Below are 18052 nucleotides of genomic sequence, written 5' to 3'. Positions count from 1 at the left end.
ACAATGTGTAGCACCAATTTGCATAAACAAAAGTTTATTCTTTTCTAGCCCAGTTCAGTGAAAAAAAAATCCTCTTTATGGTTCTCCTACCCCCAGCACCAGACCTCCCGATTCACCCTCATTTCTCAACAATTACACATTTTTTAAGCACGTGTCTCATTTGTTTATAGAACAATAGTGTCTAAACTTGAAAAGTAACTGGCTGGCTCCAGAGCATCATGAGAACACGAAAGGTGCGAGATCGATGTGATCACTTTTTTTCTTCAAACAGGATAAGCAAAAGGATCATGAGCAGCAAAAGATAAATGCAAATAAAGAGGGTCATTCTATCTTAGTTCATATGTGCAGGCAGCTCAGAGCTTCTCAGAATGTACACCTTGTGGCTCTGGCACTCTGGCTGAGTCTGCACTCTCATAAAATCTTCCTCGGTCGGATGTATGCATGGGGTCACATCATTTTTTAGCTAAGAGAGCGGCAGGACTGCCAGGCTCCTGTTGTTATCACTGCAAACTGGGCCCGTAGGCAGTGTGGGTTTCTGTGTGTTATTGAGATACTGAACTAGCATAGCTCTAGTGTTCTTTGGTTGTGTTATAAATGGTTCCAACCCCTCATGCATACTACCATCTCTTTCATTTTTGTTTTCTTTCTTTGTTGAAGTGTTCACATCTGTTCAATATTTCTCACTCCAAACTTTAGAGCTGAATATAATATTTGTGAACAAGAACCAAGTGCAAAGTGGACAAGATGAGCATAGGAACAGGAGTAGATCATGGGTCATCTGTATCACAACTCCATTTACCCTCAATCTTTTAAGTCCTGCTATGATTGTGATGAATCTGTGCTTGTGCCTTTTTCCAAGGTCAGTATGTCTTTCCTGAGGTGCGGTACCCAAAACTGAAAGCAGTATTCTAGGTGAAGTCTGACCAAGGTTCTGTAACTGAAGCGTCACTTCCTCACTCTTGTATTCCAACCCTCTGGAGATCAAGCCCAACATTCTATTAACCCTTTTGATTAGTTTTTGAAGATGTGCATTAACTATAGTGATTGGTGTACATGGGCACTCAAATCTCTTTGCTCATTAACAGTCTCACGCCATTAAGAAAATATTTTGATTTCTCCACAGAATTATACCAGAGCTTTAAAGAGTTAAACTATGGAGACAGGTTGCATAAACTTGGCTTATATTCCCTTGAGTTTAGAAGGTCAATGGGTGATCTAATTGAGGTCTTTAAAATGGTAAAGGGATTTTAGTAGGGTACATAACAGAGAAAATATTTCCTCTAGTGAAGGAATCCAGAACAGGAGGATGTAAAATTAGAGTTAGGCTATTCAGGAGTGAAATCAGGAAGCACTTTTTCATGACGGGGTAGTGGAACTCCAAAGTGCTGTGGATTCTGGAACAATAAGACCGATTCTTGATCGGTAAGGGCATATAGAGCAAAAGGCTGGTAAATGGAGTTGAGGTACAGTTCAGCCACAATCTAATTGAATGGTGGAACAGGAACAAGGGACTAAATAGCCTGCTTCTGTCCAAAGCCCACTCCTGTGAGTTAAGCACAAAGCCCAGACTGACAATCCAGTGCAGGAAGTACCTTGCTGTTGGAGATGCTGTCTTTCGGATGAGGCAACAAACCAAAGCCCCGCCTGCCTTCTCAGATCAATATTCAAGATCACATGGCACCATTTGGCAGGGGCGGGGAGTTCTCCCAGCACCCTGGGCAATATTTATCCCTCAACTAACATCACTAAAACAGCCGACTTGGCCCTTGGCTCATTACTGTTCTTGAAAGCTTGATGTGCAAAAATTGGCTGCTTTGTTTCCTACATTAAAACAGTCCCTACACTTCAAATGCACTTCATTGGTTGTAAAGTGCTTTGGGATGCCCTGAAGTGGTGAAAAGCATTGCAGTAATGAAAGTTCTTTCTTACCTGGAGCACCCATCCACAGAATCAGTTTCTGTTTACATGGTGCGTTGATCAATAATTCACATCAGGGAAGTGGTCAATTCCAGGTGAATGAACACAATCTAATTCACGAAAGAAACTAAGCAAAGCGAGATTTGTGATGCCAGTGAAAAGGCCAATGTAAATTACCTTTGGATTTGGAAATCCTTTTTCCCTTAGCTCCCATTGTCTATTATTGTTTTGTCATGCTTTATTGGGAAGATGTATGAAGTCACCCTTATCCACTCGTGTGTCTCTATGAAACAATCGAGTAGGGAAAGTGTTCATTTTGTTTTTTTAAAAAGCTCTACAAATTCAGTCCTCGGCAGTTAAATAAACCACTGTCTACTTTGAATATTTCTTTGCCTTTTCTAACCTGTCTTTGATGAAAAACACAGGATGAAAGATATTCCCTTCTCTGCTTCCATGTGCGCATCATACTTTTTAAAAGAATGAGGAAGGTTAAGACTATTCATTATGGTTTTATTTTGTGAAATGTGACTCACGTACATGCTAAAAAGAAGGATATGAATAGATGGTTTCGAATTGATAACTCCTAACGGTGGGTATTGAGTCTTGAATCCTGAAGAGGTTGTGTCAACAAATTCGGGAGAAAGTTGAACCTTTTTAGTAGCAGAAGTAACTTAGGAGACTATTGTATCTTCATTTAAATTTTGGGGCTGACTAGATTGGGTATAGTTTTTCTAGTCCTGCATGCACTTAGGACCTATTCAAGTGCTAGAATATAATTTTTGAGCAAATTAAATTATATTTTGGATTCCAAAATTGATTATGGCCTTATCCAGTAATTGTAATGATTAAAGGTCTGTTGACTAACTTGAGAAGGCAATGTATAATAATTCGCTACCAGATGCAAACCCCGGGTCAATAAACACAGGATCACAATTTCCATGTCCCCATTTTAGAACACACTGCCAGAATCATGGTTCTTCCTAACATTACTGAAGTGTTCCATCAGTGTGAATATTGAAGATATGCTTTTGTGCCTAAGTGCAAAAGATTTCAATGAAGTTGGAGCACACTGGTGTCATACATTATTTTGCAGGAATTTGTGGGGGTGGGGGTGGTTGGGGGTGGGTGGGGAAAGTGCAGTACATTTTATATCATTTTGACTGATGGGTGCGAGGTGCAGGATAATTAGGAAAGTTCAAGGATGACTGTGAACTTTTTTTTGTGAACCGTGACAGTGAGTATATTTGCAGGTAACCAATGCTATAGCTGAAGCAGTGGTCATCAGACATACACAAACATGAACCTTCAAGCAGGAGGCCTGGATAGTGTTCAAGAATAGAAACCCTGGCCTTTGTTTCATTTTCCCCTCCCTTTACCAGGTATACTGCACTCCTCCAATCCTAGCAACTTGCATATCCCCAATTTTCATTGGCTGTATGGGCCTTAAGCTCTTGACTTCTTTTCCAAAAGATCTTCTCATCTCTCCCTCTCTCTCCGCGTTTAAGAGACTCTTTAATACTTATTTCTTTGATCAATTTTTTAGCCACCTTTCCCAATATCTCCTTAAATGGGTCATGTTAAATTTTGTTTGATAATGTCCCTTCGGAGCACTTTGGAATCATTTACTATGTTAAGAATGCTACATAAATACAAGTTGTTGTTGTTGCTACTGCAGCCAGTTGTAGCGCACTGACTGACTGCCATTCCAGCTGACATCAGCCACCACGATACAAACAGGGTTGGCTGGTGATCACATTTTTTTGTTTCTGAGCCTGAGTATGCTTGCTGTGAAGTTATCTTCTGCCGCAATCAGTTGCCATTTAAAATTGAATGTTTACTTCCTTTTGAGAGCTAAATATTCTTTGTAGCTTTCAGAATACATTTGTGTTTCCTATGGTATAATGTCTGCAAAATAATTTCCTGCTCATTTCTGATCTGAGAATCATAAAATAGAAGTAGGGACACACATAGCGTTGCAGAATTTATCGTATTGCTCGAATAATCTTGGAACATGTTTTAATCTTGATTTTGTAGTTTGATGCAAAAATGCAGCATCAGGATTGGTAGCAGTGTACACTAAGTATTCATTTGATGTGATATACCAGCTTGGTTTAGTGGTAGCATACTTGCCCCTGAATGAGTGACTGTAGATTCAAACGCACAATCTGGGCTGGAACTTCAGTGCTGTACAGGAAGAGTGCTGCATGAACAAGCCCTGTTGGATGAGTGGTTAAACCCCAAAGCCCCTATACATGTTCCGGTAGACAAAAAAAAACCCAGTCAAAGAAGAACAGGGAAGTTCTCCCAGTATTCTAGCCACCCTGAATTAAGGCTATCAAAAGTAGATTAGCTAATCATTTATCTCATCGCTTGTTGTGTGTAAATTGGCCACCAGATTTGCCTAAAAAAGTAAGTCACAACGTTTCAAGATAAATTAGATATGAAGTACTTTGGGGCATCCTGTGGTTGTGAAAGATGATTTGTAAACCCACCTTTCTTCTTTCTTTACTACATGTTACAGAAATGTGAGTTGTTACTGTTTCACATCAGCAAAGAAGCTTCAGCTGCTTCATCAATGACCTTCCTTCCATCATAAGGTCAGAAGTGGGGATGTTTGCAATGATTGAACAATGTTCAGCACCATTCATGGCTCCTCAGACACTCAAACAATCCATGTCCAAATGCAGCAAGACCTGAGCAATATCCAGGCTGGGGCTGACAAGTGGCAAGTAACATTCATGCCACACAAGTGTCAGGTAATAACCATTTCCAACAAGAGAGAATCTAATCATTGCCCCTTGACATTCAATGGCATTACCATCGCTGAATTCCCCACTATCAACATCCTGGGGGTTACCATTGATCAGAAACTGAACTGGACTATCTACATAAATACTTCGGCTACAAGAGCAGTTCAGAGGCTAGGAGTCATGTGGTGAGTAACTCACCTCCTGATTCCCCAAAGCCTGTCCACTAACTACAAGGCACAAGTCAGGAATGTGATGGAATACTCTCCATTTGCCTGAATGAGTGCAGCTCCAACAACACACAAGAAGCTTGACACCATCCAGGACAAAGCAGTCCGCTTGATTGGTACCACATCCACAAACATTCACTCCCTCCACCATCGCGCACAGTGGCAGCAGTATGTACCATCTACAAAATGCACTGTAGGGACTCACCAAGGCTCCTTAGACACGCACATTCAAAACCCACAACCACTACCATTTAGAAAGACGAGGGCAGCAGATGAATGGGAACACCACCACCTGGAAGTTCCCCTCCAAGCCACCCACCACCCTGACTTGGAAATATATCACCATTCCTTCATCTGTCACTGGGTCAAAATCCTGGAACTCCCTCCCTAACAGTACTATGGGTGTACCTACACCACACGGACTGCAGTGGTTCAAGAAGGCAGCTCACCACCACCTTTCAAGGACAATTAGGGGTGGGCAATAAAGGCTGGCCTAGCCAACAACGCCCACATCCCATGAATGAATTAAAAAAAGTCAAGGCTGTCTGTAAACTGTGAACCTGTCCAAATATTTGCTACTTGTTTTATTCATTCTTAGGCTGTGGGCATCACTGGCTAGGCCAGCATTTATTTCCCATCCCTAATTGCCCTTGAGAACTCAGTGGCTTACTAGGCCATTTCAGAGACATTTAAGAGTCATCCACATTGCTGTGTGTCTAGAGTCACATGCAGGCCAGACCGGGTAAAGACGGCAGATTTCCTTCACTAAAAGACATTAGTGAACCAGATGGGTTTTTACAATAATTGACAATGGTTTCATGATCATCATCAGACTTTTAATTTGAGGTTCTTTTACTGAGTTCAAGTTTCTCCATCTGCTGTGGTGAGATTTAAACCCAGATCCTTAGGGCATTACCCTGGGTCTCTCGATTACTAGTCCAGTGACAATACCACTATTGCTAGGATAGTAACAGATTCACCCTGATGCAGTCATTGGCAATACTAGCAAGCAAATATTTTTGGGGTAAAACAGAGCAGGGTATTTATTGATGGGAGTGGGGCGGGTAGTTGGCAGAAGTTAAAGGGGTTAGCCCCTGAGATATGAGAATTTAATAGTTAGTGTGGCTACTTTGGGAGGGCTAAAGATAGACAACATTAGGGTGTGACAAGGTGTACTAGAGGAGGCATAGAGGGTGGCTATGGCCCGTTGAATAGGCATTGAAGTGTAGGACAGTGGTAGTAGATTCAGGGGTAGTAGTGAGTGGGTGGAGGAATGGAGGGAGGCCTAGCACTGGGAAGGGAAAGTCCGAGAAGAAGCAGGGCCATTAGGGATGAAAACGGGAGAGACCAAAAGTATAGTCTCAAAATGTGAGTAGGAAGCTTGGGTCCAGAGTTACCACTAGTGTGAGCATACAAATGGGGCAGAAGGAGGCCTTAGATTTCATGGACCAGTGGTAGGGACTTAGATATGGCAAAAATGATTAAGGTTTAAGGCTGGTATGCGAAAGACAAGCAGCTGAATATTTGAGGGCCTGCTTTAGGAAGGAAGCTTCTTGGCAGGAGGCAGCAATGGAGTCAAGTCCAGTTCAGCAGGAAGCAAAATGACAGCTTGGAGCGTGCAACAGGCAAAGTCCATCTAGAAGGCAACAGAGAAACAAAGTCTGCTCAGGAGCCTGCCATGAAATGGCATTTGATCCAGGAACCATCAGAGGACTGAGGACAAATGGAGCAGGAACTAGCGGAGGTCAATTTATAGAACCAATGAAGGAGCAAAGTTTGAATCGGAATCATGGGCAGAGTGAAATACTTCCCAAAACATGAAGGGAACCTTTTGCCATACTAACCAGTATTGCATAATTTGTGTTGCTACAAAATTGTTGTGAACCCTTAATTGGTTCTGCTTTTCACACTCTCATTTCACACTGGCTTTTTAGCAATTCTACTGAAATTCCTCAACCTAAATTAGTTATTGGGAAGAAAAATCTTTCAATGCTACCACTGGAATTGAGTTCTGTCCACTTTTCTAAATCTATTACTTTATCCTGGTGCTGCTTGTAACAATTACTTTCTGTGTTATATTGGTCTGTACTTATTTGAAATGCTTCCTTTTCTTTGAATGAGATAGATTGGTTCATGTAAATTGAACAGATAAAGTTGCTTGTTTAGATGATCAACATTGCCAATATGAGTTGCTTGGTCGGCCATTTCAAAGGATAGTTAAGAGTCAACCACATTAGACGTGTGGGCCAGATTTCCTTCCCTAAAGGGCATTGATGGGTTGTTACAGTGATTGATGATAGTTGTCATGAGACTAGCTTTATATTCCATATTTATTAATTGAATTTAAATTTCACCAGTTGCTGTGGGATTTGAACTCAGGCCCTCAGATCACTCATCCAGCGACATTACCATTACCCCACTCTATTCCCTGCAAAGGTCATCAACTTGAATCATTAACTAGAATAAAGTAATAAGACACAACCTCACATGATGTTTCCATCCAAAGCTGATTTCTTGAATTCTGTTTAGGTATCACTGTTCCAGATTTGCACTTTTGGCCCCTGGTGACAAAAAAGAGAAAGTTTAAAGGGAGAATAAGTTTTCTTAAAAAATGATTACTGGATTTAATTTTTTGCAAGGATATCAAAATGTCATAATGCATCAGCATGATTTTCTTGGAATATTCCTGTTGTTAACTGATACTCTGGGGAATTTATTGTAGAAACTCAACTGTTTTTCCATGGACCTAGATGTAAAGACAGATACAAAGGAAGAACTTGCAAAATGTATAGTGCCTTTCACGACCTCCAGATGTCCGAAAGCACTTTACAAACAAAAATTACTTTTGAAATGAGTTACTGTTGTAATGTAGCGCAAACAGCAATCAATATGCACATAGAAAGGTTCCACAAACAGCAATGTGGTTAAAAAAAAACCAGATTATCTGTTTCTTAGTGAATTCGGCTGAGGGATTAACATTAACCAGCACATCGAGGAGAGCTCTCCGGCCTTTGTATAGTGATTTGTATAGTTACTCTGTATGGTGCTGCGGAATCTTTTAGGTCCACCCGAGAGGGTCTCAGTTTGATGTCTAACCAAATAAACTGGCACCTCTGCCAGTGCAGTAGCTCCCTCAGTACTGCACTGGAATGTCAGCCTTGATTTTGTGCTCATGGGTTGAATTTTGAGATCGTCGGGTGGGCCCGGGAGCGGCCGGGAAAAGCTCTGCTGCCCGCAATCGGCCCCTGACTACAAATTCACGCTGGCTGGCCAATTAACGGACAGCTAGCGTAAAAGGCGCTCCCGGGATGGTAGCATGGAAGTCTGTGCATGTGCGCGGGAGCACACGCAGAAAGCTCCCTGAGGGCGCAGAGCTGCCTCAGGGAACTGAAGAATAGGAGAAACAAAAATAAAGATTTAAAAGATGACACAAACATATCCCCACATGTGGCTCAGCCACACGAAGAGGGAGTTGTTTAAAATGAAGTTGAACATTTTTTTCCGGCTTCTTATTTACCGTTGGAAACCTCATCCCATCCATGGATGCAAATGCAAAGGCCGCCTGGCCTATTCACCCGCCCGCCAACCAAACAGTTGAACGGGCAGTGAACAATACAAGTTAATTAATTGCTTAAGGGCCTTAATAGGCCTCTTAATTGTTGGGCGGGCGTGATGCCGGCTCTGGCGCATGCCTGCCGACCGACCAAAAGATCGCGAGAGTGGTCAATGGCGTCAGGATGTTTGCCCGATGTCATTGTGCCTGATTTTATGCCCACTCGGGTCAGGCGCATGCCCGCCCGACGAATGTAAAATTCAGCCCCATGTCTCTGAAGTAGGACTTGAACGTACAACCTCCTGGCTCAGGGGCAAGAGTGTTACCACTGAACCATGGATGATGAGAAGGCCAAGGACTTGCTGCATCAAAAGTGGGCAAATAATTCACCTTTTTCAGTTGGGTTTTATTGCATGATAAGTGGATTCAACATGCTTTTTGTTTCGTCCACATCTGATAAATATACTTTTGAGTTATCTTTCTTGCAGGCTCAGATTATAAGAAATCAAAGCAGAACTGAGAACAGAATACGTAAGAATCAAAAGCAAGGAAAGCGTTTCAAAATATCAGCAGGTATCTCGAAGGGCTTATAAAACTAACAAACCATCAGTAGTCAGGAAAATCTACCAGTAAAAGAGCCAAAACATTATTTAAAATGTCTGTAATAATGCTTTGTGGAAGATTTGAGCCTATGTAGAAAACCTGAGCCTTGAGTTCATTTAACTTCCTAGATCCATTAGTGTTAGCCAATGAGATTCAAGAAAGTAGGCTGCAACTCCCATCAACATCCTCTGTGTGCAATATATGAAGATGTTTATAGCTGTGGGCTGAGATGGCTAATCACAGTGTGCCAGACTGTAGTGGTTGGAAGTTGCCCCCCTTCAGTGGAAAATTACTGATAAAATGGGAAAACATTTCAAAGATTAACCAGCTTTTATTTTATGGAGGAGACATAAAAAAGTAAAGCCTGCAAGCTTCAGAGTTTTGCTGAAGGTATTCATGATAAAGAAACAATATAGGTTTCTGCATTCCAAGCATTGTTTTCAGCCTATACAATGTATGAAAAAGTCAGTTTTAAACAATACCACATAAGAAATTAAGAAATAGGGCAGGAGCATTTAGCCCCTTGAGCCTGCTCCGCCATTCAATAAGATCATGGCTGATCTGATTGTGACCTTAACTTCACTTTCCTGCCTACTCTTTCAGAGTTAACTCTTTCGTTTATTTGTACTGACTCAAACACATTTTTTCATGTAAACAGCTACCAAATTCTAGAAGAACTATATTAAATTTGATTCACTGTGAGTCAGGCTGTGGGAGATTTAGTATTTTTTAAAAAATGCTCAAAAACTGCGCTTCTGCAACTATTTGTTCTTTTCATATCATTGCTATGGCACAGCATCTGTAAACAAGTCAGCGCATTAGACTGTTGGAATGCATTGGTGACTCTGTTGATCTACTTTACACTGTTGGTACCTTCATGCTGGTACTGTTTAGTTGTTGCTAAGAAAACATTGGACACTCTTGATTAGAGTCAGCTGACGGATATAAACAAAACAGCTATTCTTCTCTAACTCTCGTCCAGCAGGTGCCACTCTCATGAAGTCGAGGAATCAATATTGGTGATTATCAGCAGATGTACCCACTTTACTATAGTAACGGTAAAATAATGGAGTGAAGAATTTCACATAAGCCTGCTGAGCAAAACGTGAGCTGATACTGACAACAATCTTTTCAGGGCCATGTACGTTATGTAACCTGTCATTTGACTATAATCCCCCACCCCACTCTACCCCGCTATAATCAAAAGTTTTAAGCTGCAATGTGTTGGCAGTGTTTTTCAAATGTATCAACCCTATAGTGGCCCAAGTAAGTATCATTTCTGAGCTTTAAAAAGCTGAAGTACTCTTTAACAAATACATTTAGCCGAGCAATGCACAACACAACCAGCCTTTCACACGCAACTATGGATACAACAGACCTGTCTTGGCGCCCAATTTGGACTTAGTGACAGTAACTATTTTTGACTACACTTGTTTGTCTGCAATTTAAGATAATGTTCTCGGTAACAAAGGAAACTCCTAAATTCTAGATAACAAGCCAGGGATAGGCAGTCTGTTCATTTAAAATCCATACCGCAGATTATCTTGTAATTTCAGACATTGGGGGGATGTCAGCATTAGGTAATGTGAGCAGTGCAACAATACAGCGAAAGCATGCACTCCAGCCTTTTATGTGTAACAGAGATTTTCCAAAATAGGGTACATCCTGAATGCACAATCGTTCAAGTGTAAGAAACATGAGAAGAACGAGGATTGAGCAAAGAGATTCAACTTCATTGCTAGTAAACAAGACATGCATTGCATTATATGTCATGCAACGGAACCTCAGATCAAAACAATTCTGGGATTCAGTTGCTGGAATCCTTTCAAACCTGCTAAAGTTGTTATTAAATTTTCTGTGAAAAGTTTATGTTGCTTGCATTCAGCAGGGAGATTGTTTTGAAATAACAAAAGTAAAATTAAATGAGATAAAATTCAGTTGCGTCAACGATATAGTGAGTGTGATTTACTGAGTAATATAACTGCCATATCAGTAACAAAGAAAGGAGTGAGTTCCTTGAGTAATTAGTGAGTCATTTCACCCTGAAACATCATCTATGATTAGCCAATATCTCTAATTCATTTAAAGCCTGTAGTACAGTTGACTCACAATCAATGTGTAACTAGTTTAGTGAGAAATCTGATCCTTGGTTCATGTTATTTGTATAAAAAAAAATTAGAACACTGTTGAATTGGTTGCCGACAAGTGAATTTTAGTAAAAGCTACTTTTAAATCACGTTGATGTATAACACAAGCAATTGAGGAACAGTGCTATACATTTATACATTTTTAAGTATAACGTGGACCTGCATATATAAAATTTGAGTTCACAGTGTAAAACCTTTTCACAGGATCCCAATCGGATTCACCAAGTTTTTTTTTCTGTTCTTGGGATGTGGCCATCACTTGCAAGGCTGGCATTCATTGCCAGTCATTGCCCTTGAGAAGGTGATGGTGAGCCACCACCTTGAAACGCCACAGAGTTGTGAAGCTACTCCCAAAGTGCTGTTAGCTAGGGAATTCCAGGATTTTGAGCTTGAGATATGCGTCCAGTGTGTGATTTGGAGGGTATGATGTTTGCATGTGTGGTAACCTTTAAGAGAATGTGAGCAGATTGACCATGTGACTGTAAGACCTAATCGCTGTGTAGCATGGGCTATCATGTTAGTGTTAGTCTGGAGTAGGGTCTGGTTGGAGAAGCACACATCATGTTAGTGCTTTGTTGTTTATGTAAATAAATAGTATGTGCTTCATTTCATATTGGTCTCTACATCTCCAGTATATTGTAATCGACTTACCTGTTGACAAATAAGCACGCAAGCAAAGTGCCCCCATGGTAAAATATAACAACTGGCAATGAGGCAAAACACGGCCAGTCGGCAACACCAAGGAAAGCCGTGAAAACTCAACTGAAGTGAATCAGCCAGGCCCTGCAGGCTGATTGTAAGTACAGCCCTCACCATAGTCATCGAATATATCACCCTCCGGTGTGCCACAAATTGGCTGCATCGAACCATTTGATCAGACCATCGATGACAGGTCACATTATATTGAACGTCTTGCGTTTTTCTTTTTGGCCAATGACATATTGAGGGAGGAGAAGAGGCGGGCAATCCTCTTATCAACATGTGGCAATAGAACATATGGCCTAATCCGTTGCATATTGGCACCCAACACCCCAAATTCCAAGAACTTTGATGTGTTGGTGAATCTAGTGAAAGGCCACTTTCAACTGAAACCCTCGGTAACAATGCAGCATTTTAAATTTAATTCTAGGCGTTGTGCCCCTGGAGAGACATCGCTTGCTCTGTAGCAGCCTTAAAACAATTGACAGAGCACTGAGAGTTCGGGACGTTGATTAATGACATGTTAAGATACTGATTAGTGCGTGGGATTTATGAAGGCGCCATTCAAAAAAGGTTGTTGTCAGAAACAAAGTTAGACTTCAATAAGGTGCTGGAGTTGGTGCTCGCAGTGGAAAGTGGAGTCAAGCTCTCAGAAGACATCAAGGGAGCAACTTGTACTCCCCACATATTCGCACACTCTGGTCAGGCAATTATAAGCTTTTTCTTTAAGTTTGATAATATCTTTAACTTTTTTAGTTAACCACGGATTGTGGGTCCTTGCCTGTTGGTGCGCAGCTACTTATAGTGGCCAGGGATGGACACTGAAATCGAAAACATGGTCAAGAGCTGCATACAGTGCCAACAGGTGCAGAAATTGCCTCCTACTGTTCCACTGCATCCTTGGGGAACTGCCAGGAAGGCCATGGGCCTGCCTCCACATTGACTATGTGGGACCTTTTTTGGACACAATGTTCCTCTTACTTATCAACGCTCAGTCCAAATGGTTGATTGTACACGAGGTGCGATCACCCATATCTGTTGCCACCATAGACAGATTGCGTCAAAGATTCACGATACACGGTTTAACAGAGATATTAGTGTCTGGCAATGGAATGGCATTCACTAGCAGGGAATTCCAAAGATTTACAACTCTCAATGGCATAACACATGTCAAGACCTCGCTGTACCATCCTGCATCCAATGGATTGTCTGAGAGGGCAGTCCAGACCTTCAAGATTGGAATGAGAAAACTAGAGGGGGACTGTATAGCAACAAAGTTATTTCATTTCCTGCTCAGCTACAGGACTGTGCCACATTCGACCACCGGTATCGCCCCCGCAGAGTTATTAATGAAGAGATGTCTTAGGATACGGTTAAGCCACATAAGACCAAGTTTAGGGGGAGGGTAGTGAGAAGTCAGGAGTTCCAGAAAAATGAACACGAATACCACAGTCGTGAAAGAAACTTCACTGTAGGAGAAGCAGTTTTTGCTTTGGGGATGGGCCCAAATGGTTACCAGGTGAAGTCAGTGCAGTGACAGGACCTCTGCCCTACCATATATCAGTTGAAGGTTGGATAATCAGGAGACATGTAAATCACCTCAGGAAAAGGGAAACAGATCCACAAGAAAGGGTGCGCCAAACATTCCCGTTGGAGTCTACACCACAGGTAGAAGGAACTCCTCTTGCTTTGGAAGTACATGTAGGACCAGTTGAGCCGTAGAGTTGAAGAGGCAAACTTACAGGTTCCTACTGGGGAGCCTAGTGGACAGATAACTCCTGAGAGGGAGTTCCTCTGATAAACCATCTGAAGTCATAGAACCATGACAGCCGAGACTTTTGAAAAAGCCTCTTGAGTGACTAAATTTGAAAATAGTTCATTTTTGTAAATAGTTAATATATTTTAAAATGTACTTTCAAGTAAAGGGGGAGGGATGTGGTAATCTGAGGTGTAATACATTTTTAAGAGATTGTGAGCAGATTGACCACGTGACTGTAAGTCCCAATAGCTGTGTAGCACAGGCTACCATGTTAATGTTAGTCCAGAGTTGGGGGTCTGGTTGGAGAAGCACACATCATATTAGTGCTCTGTTATTTGTGTAAATAAGTAGTATGTGCTTCATTTCATATTGGTCTCTGTGCCTGCAGTATATTGTAATTGACTCACCTGCCGACAGGTAAGCATGAAAGCAACCCCATGGTGAAACATAACAGCATGCACTTATGCACGTTCTGCCCTTGTTCTTCTAGATAGTGAAGAAGCTGCTGCTGAAGAAAGCTTTGTGAGTTGTCCACGGACTATCCGAGCCACAATATTTAGGAAAACCCAAGTTACTTCTTCAGCCTTCGCTCAGTTAGTTAATCTCAATTAGCATGGTTCCCACTTCCGATTACTTTTTCAGTGACTGTTGCTTTAAAATGTGAGAGTAAGGTTGAGCTCACTTGTGGCAAGAGAGCCTGTCAGCATTTAGAGCTTGGGAGTACACAAAAAAACTGGAAGTACTCCTGCATATGTCTGCACCTTCAACAAAGGAGAGGGAGAGGAAATTATAAAACCTTTTTAAACCTCTAAAAAGAACAATTTTTTCATTTGAACCTGTAATATGAGCAGTACTTGTAATATGAGGCAATACTTGTATCACTAGTTTGTGATTAATCCTACAAACTCTCCTGTGGATCTTCACACAATCTTTTACAAGCATACAGTGCAGAAGGAAAGTTAGTTCTCTGCTTTTACCCCCATGGACACGCAAAGAAGCCCATTATAAACCAGTCAATAATGGTTTATTTATTGAGCAACAAAGGTTATGAACTTAAAGGTCATGGGTGTGAACACTGCATTGGATTTGAGCACATAATCACTTCAGCACAGCACCGACTCAAAGCTGGAAGTACTATGCTTTGGCTGAGGCTTCAAAACTGTGACCTTGTTAAGCCAACTCAGTTGGATGTAAAATGCCCTGTGGCACTTTTTCAGGAGTAGTTTGTTCTCCCAGTAACCTAGCTAATGTTCTTTCCTCAACTAACAGAAGATATAACATCTGTCTCATTTAATAAATAGAACATTTGTCTCATTTTGTATGTGAGTTCTTGCTACATACAAATTGACTGCCATGTTTGTTTGCATAACAACAGTTGACTGCACTTCAAAAGTTATCCATTAGTTGTAAAGCACTTCAAGATGGCTTGAGGATGTGAAAGGTGTTCTGTAAATGCAAGCGTTATGGCACAATGGATGGTAAATGCTGAGCTACTCAAATCCCAGAGGGAAACTTGAAACAGCTGCTACAACTGTTTTGTAATTTGTATTTTTATTTCGGAATGCATGCTTTGAATTCAGTAGTAATAAGTACGCTCAGTCTTAGAGGTTTTAAACAAAACTAAATTAAACATTTTAATAAAAGAAAAGATTTTAAGCACATACATAAGTCTACAAATTACTATTATAAGAACTCCTAAATCCCCTAATTAATTTGACTCCTGGTTACACCTCCATTAAGGCAACAGTAAAGCAACTAAATTTCAACAGACCCAGGCAAAACACACATACCCTCGACAGTGATATTCACAGTGAGTTTTCTTAGTTTAGGTTCCTGTAGACAACAACTTGATGCGTATAGGGTGGAGCTTTTCACACTTGTGTTAGATCTTAGAATGTCTTCCCCTTACACGTAACCTCATCTCCTTTATACATGTTTCTCCCTTTTTAATGTAAATTCCATTGTTCCAAAATGTCTTTGCAACATTACTTCTCTCATAATATAAATCTTTCATAGTACTCATATTATCAGTAACCTTCAGGGAAAATAAACATACTGCTTGGCTAGGTGTAACATCTGACCATCTCTTTGAAATTCAAACAAACTTAATTTATCTAAAAATGCAAATGTCCCTCATACCTCACAATCTAAAACTTCAGTCATGTTTACGTGTTTAGCATTTCAAACTTAGGCTTCCCTTTTGGTAACTCAAAAGCTCCAGACCAGCTGCCTCCAATTCAATTAAATCCCCCAGACAGAGAAAGGAATCCAAAGGCAAAATATTAACCTACCTTTACAATAGATCACAATAATGTTAAGAAAATTATATTTTCATGACACAAGCTCTTTAATTTGATTTCAATAGTTTGTTGTTTTTGTTGATCTACATCAATATGGCGTCATACAGAGTACAAAGGAAGATGATTGTGGTTGTTGGGGGCCAATCATCTCAGTCAACATAAACTCACCAAGATAAAAACAAAAAAACTGCGGATGCTGGAAATCCAAAACAAAAACAGAATTACCTGGAAAAACTCAGCAGGTCTGGCAGCATCGGCGGAGAAGAAAAGAGTTGACATTTCGAGTCCTCATGACCCTTCAACAGAACTTGCGTTCGAGTCCAAGAAAGAGTTGAAATATAAGCTGGTTTAAGGTGTGTGTGTGGGGGGCGGAGAGATAGAGAGACAAAGAGGTGGAGTGGGGGGCTCACCAAGGCTTCTTTGACCGCAACTGCCAAACTTGCTATCTCCACATCTGCCATCTAGAAGAACAAGAGCAGCAGGCACTTGGGAACACCACCACCTGGTACTTGCGTACCAAACAGCATAAACAGCAAGTCATAGACAGAGCTAAGTGATTCCACAACCAACGGATCACATCTAAGCTCTGCAGTCCTGCCACATCCAGTCGTGAATGGTGGTGGATAATTAAACAACTCACTGAAGGAGGAAGAGGCTGCACATATATCCCCATCCTTAATGATGGAGGAGCCCAGCACATCAGTGCAAAAGATAAGGCTGAAGCATTCACAGCAATCTTCAGCCAGAAATGCCAAGTGGATGATCCATCTGAGCCTCCTCCAGAAGTCCCAAGACCACAGATGCCAGTCTTCAGCCAATTCGATTCACTCCATATGATATCAAGAAATGGCTGAAGGCACTGGATACTACAAAGGCTATGGGCGCTGTCAATATTTCTGCAATAATACTGAAGACCTGTGCCCCATAACTTGCTGAGCCTCTAGCCAAGCTGTTCCAGTACAGCTACAACACTGGCATCTTCCCTCCAAGTGGAAAATTTCCCAGGTACATCCTGTACACAAAAAGCAGAACGAATCTAACTTGGCCACTTACCACCCCATCAGTCTACTCTCGATCACCAGTAAAGTGATGGAAGGGGTTATCAACAATGCTATCAAGCGGCACTTGCTTAGAAAAATCCTGCTCACTGACGCTCAGTTTGGGTTCTGCCAGGGCCACTCAGGGAACACGACCACTTGGAAGTTCCCCATCCAAGACACTCACCATCCTGACTTGGAACTATATTGCTGTTCCTGCACTGCCGCTGGGTCAAGATCCAGGAACTTGCTCACTAACTGTGCTGTGGATGTACCTACACTACAGGGAATGCATTGGTTCAGGAAGGCAGCTCATCACCTCAAGGGGTAATTAGGGATAGGCAATAAATGCCAGTGATGCTCACATCCTGTAAATAAATTTTGAAAAGCCACTCACCATCCTGACTTGAAATTATATCACCCTATCTTTGCTGTCGTTGGGCCAAAATCCTGGAACTCTTTCCCCAATACAACTGTGGGTGTACCTACACCACACAAACTACAGAGAACTACTTTCTCAAGGCCAATATTGGGGGTAGACAATAAATACATTGTGTGAAAGAGGATTTCCCTAATTAGAATAGCAAGCTGGAGAGCTTTCTCTTAACAAAATAAACCATTTCAGGTTCATGCTTAGCAGAAAAAGATTCTTTGCTATCTTCATGAAGGTTATACTTGATGCTATATAGCTGTTAACAGTTTGGAATCCTTGTCACAAAACAGAATATGCTAGAGCATGCTCACGATATTAAACCATTTTTTTAACTGATATTGATTTATCTGTTACATATTCTATATTTATTTAGATATCCAGAATTTTGCAATCTTTGTTTTTCCTCTTCATCTCTCATGTTAACTTGTCTTTGTTGTTGATAGTTCTCCGAGTGAATGTTGATAACCAATGTCAGCCGATGAGTTGGAGGCACTTATGGTTTTAAAAATAGTCTCTAAACACATGACTGAAGCCACAGCAGAGTCCTAAAAACAGCATTCTCCAGCGAAACCTATTCTCCAAAAAAATGCAGTGAGTGGAGAATAGTTACACAGTGCAAGTTATGTG

The 18052-nt window shown here is 41.2% G+C and overlaps 1 protein-coding gene across 4 annotated transcripts in view; it reads left to right on the top strand.

The window, feature by feature from the left end:
• Window positions 1-18052, top strand: part of acoxl (acyl-CoA oxidase-like) — a 406862-nt gene that overhangs the window by 142354 nt on the left and 246456 nt on the right. The window lies entirely within an intron of this gene.

This window comes from Carcharodon carcharias, chromosome 5, assembly GCF_017639515.1.
Source record: "Carcharodon carcharias isolate sCarCar2 chromosome 5, sCarCar2.pri, whole genome shotgun sequence".
Classification (NCBI taxonomy): Eukaryota; Metazoa; Chordata; class Chondrichthyes; order Lamniformes; family Lamnidae; genus Carcharodon; species Carcharodon carcharias.
The sequence above is the reverse complement of the archived record's forward strand: the minus strand, read 5'-3'. Positions and strand labels throughout refer to the sequence as shown.